Below are 9,749 nucleotides of genomic sequence, written 5' to 3'. Positions count from 1 at the left end.
ACTTCAGGCCCTGTTGTAACATCAAAATCCACAGTTGTTACCACAACAACAGCCAAGCCCACCACAACATCTGTATTTGAGACAACAACAGAAGCAATTACTTCAACTAGGCCACCAAGGGATGAGACTACACTGCCAACAACTTTCTCAACAACACAAATATCGGTAGAAACGACAACGACTAGGTCACCAACAATTTCTACTGACATACCTGTGTCAAGTGCAGAAACCTCAACTTCAGTTGTGATTACATCTGGTCCAACTACTGCAACCACCACAACAAAAGCACCTACAACAACAGCTCAAGCTGAATCTACAAAAGAGGAACATTCCACAACATCTACTAAACCACTAAGGGTTAAAACCACTGGGCCAACAACGGCATCTACAACGACAGTTGAGAAAGAATCAACAACAACAGGTACACTAGCAACATCAGGTACAACTTCTGTGCCAAGCACACAAACATCAGGCCCTGTAGTAACATCAAAACCCACAGTTGTTACCACAACAACAGCCAAGCCCACCACAACATCTGTATTTGAGACAACAACAGAAGCAATTACTTCAACTGGGCCATCAAGGGATGAGACTACACTGCCAAAAACTTTCTCAACAACACAAGTATCAGTAAAAACGACAACAACTAGGTCACCAAAAATGTCTACTGATATACATGTGTCAAGCGCAGAAACCTCAACTTCAGTTGTGATTACATCTGGTCCAACTACTACAACTACCACAACAAAAGCACCTACAACAACAGCTCAAGCTGAATCTACAAAAGAGGAACATTCCGCAACATCTACTAAACCACTAAGGGTTAAAACCACTGGGCCATCAACGGCATCTACAACGACAGTTGAGAAAGGATCAACAACAACAGGTACACTAGCAACATCAGGTGCAACTTCTGTGCCAAGCACACAAACATCAGGCCCTGTAGTAACATCAAAACCCACAGTTGTTACCACAACAACAACCAAGCCCACCACAACATCTGTATTTGAGACAACAACAGAAGCAATTACTTCAACTAGGCCACCAAGGGATAAGACTACACTGCCAACAACTTTCTCAACAACACAAGTATCGGTAGAAACGACAACAACTAGGTCACCTAAAATTTCTACTGACATACCTGTGTCAAGCGCAGAAACCTCAACTTCAGTTGTGATTACATCTGGTCCAACTACTGCAGCCACCACAACAAAAGCACCTACAACAACAGCTCAAGCTGAATCTACAAAAGAGGAACATTCCACAACATCTACTAAACCATTAAGGGTTAAAACAACTGGGCCAACAAAGGCATCTACAACGACAGTTGAGAAAGAATCAACAACAACAGGCACAATAGCAACATCAGGTGCAACTTCTGTGCTAAGCACACAAACGTCAGGCCCCGTAGTAACATCGAAACCCACAGTTGTGACCACTACAACCTCAGAACCATTGACAACAACATCCACTACTGTAAAATACACAACTACTAAGCCACCAAGAGTTGAGACAACTCTGGGAACAACAACAACAAGCTTCACAGAGTCTCCAAAAGCTTTCGCAACAGTCTCAACAACTTTGGAGACATCTATTGCTCCACTGACCCAAACAGTGCCACACGTCACTGGAACATTACCTCCAACAACATCGGGTCCTTGTACCTGCATAGTAAATGGAACAAGTTATCTTCGAGGTAATTATGAAAAAAATATTTGGGAATATTTATATAAGAAATGTGAAAATGTTCTCAATTATTTAAATGATCACATTTTGATTGAAAATTCATCTGGTGCATCATTTATCTATTTTGTTTAACCTCTATGAAGGGTCCAGTGTCTACAATGTGACAGATAGAATGGGATGGTGCTACATAGCTTACTGCAATGGAACATGTCATCTGGTAAAGGAGTCAAAACCTTGTGGCTCCACTCCATCTCCCACCACTATATCATCCACTGTTGTAAGGACCACAGAAAGCCCAACAACAACTGTTTACACAGAACATTCATCTACAATATCTTCTACAACAATCATTCCTGCACCCACCACCTTTGAGGCAGATTGCTACACACTTGTGCCACCAAGAAAGGTAAGACATGCAAAGGCTGAATGTATGAGACATTTCTATTGTTTCAGTAGAAAATGATCAGATATCTAATTTCATATCTCATATCTCATTTAATCTGACTTAATTTAAACCAAAATAATCAAAATAAACTAACAAAACAAATGTAATAATAAAAATACTAATATTTCCCCCCTTAAATGTGACAACAGAACGGTGCATCTTGGCAGGTGAATCGTTGCACAAATGCTACATGTGAAAATGGAAAGCGTGCATACATACCAGTTCAGTGCAAACCTGTAAAACCAAGCTGCGAAAATGGCAAAATTCCTGTGGAAATATGGATGGAGGATGGATGCTGCCACACTTATGAATGCAAATGTAAGTTTTGAAAAATGTACGCCTGAAAAAAAAAAAAGAATTGTGATCAAAAACAACCCTATGATAGTGCAGTTAAAGTGCACTTTAAGCAGTCTATTGCCTTTGTTTTCATGTGCAGTGCCCAAAGCTGTCTGTGTACACCATAACAAAGAGTACCAGGTAAGAATCAGGCAGTTGTCCATTCCATGAAGTACCATGCTTGACCATGAATACAGTGATATAGTATGTGTGTGCCATTCTGGTAACGTCAGTTTTGACTGCACTCTCCTGTCCACATAGCCTGGTACAGCTGTTGTGGCAAATGAGTACCAAACAGCTGTGTGATTAAACTCCCAGATAACACTACACACTGCATCGCAGTATGAACCTTGTCCTTTCACTCATATGTACACCTCAAAGAAACAACTGGACTGAATCCTTTTCAGAAATGTAAACATATTCTTTCCCTAATGACAGGTTAACGAGACATGGTCACCTTCTTATGACAAGTGTATAACCTACACATGTGAATATCATGATGGAGCACTTGAGGCTGTGAAATCCAGCAAGGTGTGCCCTTCATTCAACCCAGACAACTGTGTCCCAGTAAGTATCTACCTCATAGTGCCCTCTTGTGACCATTGGAGGTATTGCAATTCTGCAACAGAAGGAATCCTCATCTACTGTTAATGTGTCTCTGAAGTCACATCACAATTTAAACACATTAAATATCATCATTTAGGTTGTGAAACTAATCATTGTGTTTTGTTACAGGGAACAGAGACAACAGATGCTGATGGCTGCTGCAAGACCTGTAAGTGCTGCCATTTTGTTTTCAATGTATTTATTTGATGTATTAATATATTAGTGCGGCGGTTCCCAAACTTTTTCCCCATGGACCACCTGACTCAGCTCGTGTAACACGTTCTATTGATGCATTTAATAACCTGCATTTTTTAAATGAAAATGTAGCCTACTATAGACTTCACAAAAGATTTCCTTTAACTTCATGTTTCCGTTATAACCGCATTCAAAATTATTGTACATCCAGTACAATTTGAACTATTTGAAAAGTTCATTTTTAACACCTTTCAGACATAGCCCTCTTCATCTCGTGTACCACCGGTGGTACACATACCACAGTTTGGGAATCCTTGTATTAAACATTTTAACAGGCCAGTGATAAAAATACATTAATATTTACATGAGATGGTTTTATCAGGCCTCATGACAAATTACAAATGACAGGAGTTTAACTTGTGTAAGTAGCTTTGGACAAAGCATCAGCTAAATTAATGAATATAAATGAATGTGGTAAATATGTTCTTTACCAAGACTGTTTCCATGTACTGTTATTGGAAAAAATCTCTATGTATCAAGTAGCTTCCATATGAAGACTTCTTACTTTCTAATTTCCCACAGGTACCCTGCGCAGTACCTGTAATGTGCAGAAGAACAGCACCAAACTGAGCTACCTTGGCTGTACCACTGCAGAGAATGTAGAGCTCACCTCCTGTGCAGGCTCCTGTGGAACATCATCCATGTTAGTATGATAAGTCACAACTCTGTAGAATTAGAAAAAAAATCAGTGTACATGTATGTACAGTATGTATGTATGTATGTGCTGATCCATCAACTTTATCAATAAGTGATATGAAATGACTTCAATGTTTTGTATGACAGCAAGTCAGTGGTCATTTTCTAAACCACATCCACCCTTCATCTCTTCATAGATACTCGGCGGAGGCCAACGGGCTGGTGCATTCTTGTTCTTGTTGTCAGGCGGTGACTACGCATAAGAGAATGGTGTACCTGGTCTGCTCTAATGGCGAAATTCATAAACATTCATACATCTACATTGAGTCATGTGCTTGCAATGGCACAGACTGTGGTGGACAATCCACTTCCTCCTCAAAAATGCACAGAAGGAGAAGGTGAAATCCTTGTGCATAATGTGATGTGCAGGCGGTTTTAAAGGAAATGTTTTTTAGCGTTACTATGTGGTAGTAGTGTTTATTTTGTCTTATCTATTTTAGCCCCTGAAGGATCATGTTTCTATATGAAGTCCCCTTTTGTCTCTTGCCTTTTCTCTATCAATAAAGTTATTACAACTCAAAAGCAATTTTGAATGTGACTTTGTTCTAAGAGTAATATATATCTGAAGAGTTAGTAGGGTTAGGGAAGAAGATCCATCTGTTGTTTGCATCCTAATCCTTGCCTACTCTACCCTATGCTTGTCATTGGTGCTATTTTTGTTAGACCATCGACAATTATTGGGACCCCTTGGCCCTGGCATAGCCGAGTAGAAATGGTTACAAAACAAAACATGTTTTGGATGCCTTTACGGTGGCGTATGGCTGTCACACTAGAAATGAAAAAAAGGCTCAGTATCAAGTATTACGTGAAAGTTTCTTGTTATAACAAGATCTTTTTCACGTTTTAACAGGATAAGTTTCATGTTATTACATGAAATTATCACGTTATTTCATGATAATGATATTTTCACGTTATAATGTGAAAATATCATGTTATTTCAAGATATGATATTTTCACGTTTTTACAAGATATTTATCAAGTTACTACTTGAAATTATCACGTTATTTCATGATAATGAAACTAAACAGAAGGAGGGGCAAGAAAGGCTGGTTACTATGGTTCACCAGTCAATCAAATTCTATGTTAAGCTCCGTTTATGGCAATTTTCCAGTTATTAAATTTGTGGATGATATTGTTATAAATGCAAACACCCGAGCATTGTCCAGAATATTCTGCACCTATGCAGTGGAGTGGCAATCGGGAGAGTCAAGTCAAGTCAAGTTTATTTATATTATATAAACACATATATATATATAGCACATTTCATACACAGAGGTCATTCAATGTGCTTTACATAAACAAAAACCAAACAGTAATTATAGCAGATAAAAAGCATAGATGGGCAAAGAGGAGTAGTAATAATAATAATAATAATAATAATAATAATAATAAAATAATCATCATAATAGATGACTTTTACTAAGAGGTTTTTCTCCTGAGACCTCAGAGGACGAGAAGGTGTGTACTGCTGAAACATGTCTGATAGGTATTTAGGTCCTGGTCAAGTAAAAACTCAAGGTAAAAAGTGTTGATTTTGCTTACCATGGGTGGTACACCACGCACCTGGTCATTTTTGTGAGTTTTATTCTGTAGTCCACAATGCTTTAAGACTTCTTTAGTGATAGTGTCCTTGATAATAAATGTATATTAATGCCATGAACATATTTAATATCTATGTACTGTCAGTCGCATCAAATTAACAAAGACATTATACTACATTTATTGTATTTGTTTGACAATATTTTTTTTATCTTTTGAGTCTTTGTTTCCTGTTTTAAGTATAATAATTGTAAAAATATGCCACACACTGAGAGAATTTATGATGAATAACATTGTTTTGCTTTACCTGAAAATCTGCTCTGTAACTGAAATGTTTTGTTTTATTCATATTTTTGTGGATTTTAGATCTTGTCCTTGAATCATCAGATTGTGTCTGTGGTTTTGGATAAATCTCCTGAAGGATCATCCAGGTAACCTGAAACACATACTTTGCAAGAAAAAGACAGATCATGTCAATACAGTTCATTTTCACACATTACCTGCTTGAATGAATAATATACACATACACGATTCATTGATCAGCCCTGTAGTTGCTGAAGTCTCCCTGCACTGTCAAATATTGTCTTCGGAAGAGATGGCTTACCTTGAGATAGTCATCTTTTATGCTGGTTCCAAGATGCTGTCCATTATCTTTCAGATAGCGTTCAGAAGGATAGGGTTCAGGCAGCTTGGACAGATTCTTTGGGCCTTGTCCAAGTTCATAGACTTGCCATATCTCCTCAACAGCAGAAAGCACTATTTCCCCTCCCACGTGGATGTTTAGGAGACTCCAAGCTGACTTTACGTCTCCTCTTCTCATGCCTTTGCTGGGCCCTTTTGCTAGAATTTACAGTCTTTTTATGAGGAAGGGATGCGATCTGCTTTTTCTTGTTCCTTCAGAGCCTGTCCTTGAGCACACTCTTCGTTCAAGGTGAAGTTGAGGTCAGTGTCACTTCTCTCATGGGTTGGAATAAGCCAAAGTGGCTGGCTGAGCTTCAGGAGACCTTCCTCACTGATGTGCTGGTCACTGGGAGGTTTTTGTGTCATTTCATCAACTGGTATGACGTGATCTTTTTCAGAACTACCCTCATGGGGCAGCCCTCTGTCCTTATCACCAGACTTGATATCTATGCTTGGAGGAAGCTGTATTTCCCCTTCAACATATGGTGTAGCAGGGGAGCAGGATGATTTGACACTCGTCAGGAGCAGCAGAGCCTCTGACTTGTTCTCCTCCTCCTCTTCCTCCATGCAGTCAGTGGGCTTAAGCAGCTCCAAGATGTCTTTGGTAGATGCACCACCAATGCTACACTCCATAGACTCCTGACGCTGGTGGCTGACTTTGTGATGGAAGACCTCTTTGGCGACAGGCTGTTGTGATTTCAGCTCACAAGGTGGCCGAGTAGACTTGGCACCTGTAGTCCTGATCAGTTGGGCCTTTGGGTCAGCATCCTTTTCAAGGCCATTAGTAAGGCTTTGCTTGGAGTTGTCATTGAGAGACTTCAATGCTGGAGGTGAAATGTTTCGGATTTCCTTCTTCAGAGCTGGACCAGGGGTCTCTGTCCACTCCACAGTATCTGTGTGATCCTGGGTGAGCTGGGTGGTTGCGTCAGCTGACCCATTATGAAGCTGTCAAGAGAATGAAGCCAATGTCATTGTATCATATCAACCACTGTTTATTCAGGGGGAAATTGACTGAGCATTACTAGGCCAGTTCCCACCAGACACGTACGCGGTACGCCACGACAAGAAAATCAGGGAGGGGCAGGATAAGTGCAAAAAAAACATGGCGGGGGGGTGTAAGAGTAAGAGCTGCAGGGGGTGAATGATGTAGGCTATGATTACTGACCAGCTCCTGCTTGTGAAGGAGTGCCTCGTTAGGGGTAGATGTCAGGAGTTTTGATCTTTCAAGGAGGCATTTTTCTACAACTTTGTTATACAGTAATAATACTCATGGTCAATCAGTGTCTGCTGCATCACATCTCTGTAAGCAGCCACAGTGGTCCCAGTACCGGTACTGGTGAATACTGGTATCACCTTTACCTGTATAGACATATGGGGAGGGGGTGGAGGACGTTAAAGGTGCATACTGCATGTAAAATATGAATGTATTACTATAGGACACACTACTACAGGAGATGAAATAGTCTATGTTTCACTCAATATATAGAATATTCACCATGCAATGTGAAAGAGCATTCCCGCTTGAATTGCAGGAAGCCAGTAATTTCCATACAGGTTATTTATTTAAAGTTCATAAAGACAATTTAAGTTGTAGACCAACAGGGCATTTCTCAGTTGTAGACCAACAAGGATATTTCATTTTTTTAGCGCACAGGATTAGTACTATTTGTTCAGCTCTCTACCAATTTTCATATTTTAACTCTTCACCTGCTGCACTCTGCTGTCAATCATCTGGGTCCGTGCAGGAAGATGGCTATCAGGCGGCTCATCTGAAAATGCATAAGAGTCCACATGTATCAGTCTTGAAAAGAGTAATATATCCAGCACAATTTGTTCAGGTAAATCTATAGGACACATACCTTTATCCACGTGCTTCTCCATTGTGTGAGAGCTTACACTGCCTTCAGTGTATGAGCTCTACACTGGAAGAGGCCAAATAGGATTTCCTTTGTAATTAAATATTAAGCTAATGAGAATTATTCATGAAAGCCCAAGAAAGGGGTCCTGATAAGAATGAGACACCAAAGAGTCAATTTGCCATCTAGAACTCCACAGTGTTCTATTCTGGTGATGACAGCCAGCCACACTGAAATCAGGGGTAGCCATGGCTTCAACATTGTTTATTTTCTTTATGTAATCATTTTGGAATTTAGTTAAGTCATTCTTTTCCCGCCAATGTGTATAAATGTGCTATAAATTGACACTGACATTGACAATGACTTAGAAATAAAACGAGAGTTTATATGTGAAGGTAGTACAGAAGATGCTCGAGAACGAACTAAAGAAAACAATTGAGAAAAAACATAGCCTATACTTAGTGGATGAGAATTGTACATCCTAAGTGTCACTGGTGTCAGTGAGCATAGCAAGGGTGATTCTTGATAACTACCACTGTATCTGGATATAGTCCTGATAGGGACACCTAGATCACCAGAAGTCCACTGACTCTCATCATCTCATCTGGCACCTGGCCATTTCGTGTTTGTAATTGTCAGTATTTTTTATTTCATTTTGTGAAGCGACCTTGGGTGTCTTGAAAGGCGCTTTGTAAATAAAATGTAATATTATTATTATTATTACTATTATAAGGAGGACAGGGCACTGAGAAAGCCACATAGGAGGTTTCAGAGCTTCCTGAGGATGCGAAACTGAAGGCTCAACAGGTTTTGTCCACAATTGAATGAATCAAAACTCCAGCAAGTGGTGTTTCTTATTTAAGTCTGCAGCGCTTTGGATGTGCACTTTGTGCATACAAAAAATGTGCTTTATAAATGACGTACTTGACTTGACTTGACTAAGTACTTTGACAGTACCCTTGTTTCCCACTAGGGGGTGATATACTCTTACACACAATAATGATACAAGACCATTTCTGTTTGCAGGCCCAGGATGAAAGTGTAGGTAAAGTTCCTGTGATTGACACCAAAGGACATGTTGGGGACACTGATGTCTTCTTTGGCACCATCTCATCAAGCCCATATTAAAGAGGACACCATTAGCCCCACTGAAGTTGTAGTAGGAGCAAACTTACGCTAAACTTAACGTTTTGTCCAAGACTGAGTTATCCTCCTCCCTTGCATCTCCAGTAACTGCCTGTTTGTAAAAGTTTTTAAAAAGTTTGTAAAAGCATTTGCAAATCTGAATAGAATGTTTGATAGTTAGGCAGTGCTTTAGTCACACGCATTGATGTAGGTCCTTCTCAGTGTAGATGAAGCTCCTGCTGTGATGGACACTGAACAATAACTTGGGGACACAGTCTTCTGACGTCACCTCAGTAGGAGGCAGGCCTCTCTGTGACTCTATTTTTTGCTCTCAAAAAATCATTCCCAACTACATACTGAATGAACTACAATTCTATTCGTTTTGCAAATAAAGGTCACCAAAATTCATTTATGAAATTTTGACATTTATGAAACAAGCAAAATGCTGACTGTATGTGTGTGTCTTCTTTGTATATCTTCAACCGTTCATCTGACCAACCATATACTTCTTGGTGTAAGTCTGA

Source organism: Sardina pilchardus, chromosome 11, assembly GCF_963854185.1.
Source record: "Sardina pilchardus chromosome 11, fSarPil1.1, whole genome shotgun sequence".
Lineage (NCBI taxonomy): Eukaryota > Metazoa > Chordata > Actinopteri > Clupeiformes > Clupeidae > Sardina > Sardina pilchardus.
Note: the sequence above shows the minus strand (reverse complement) of the source record.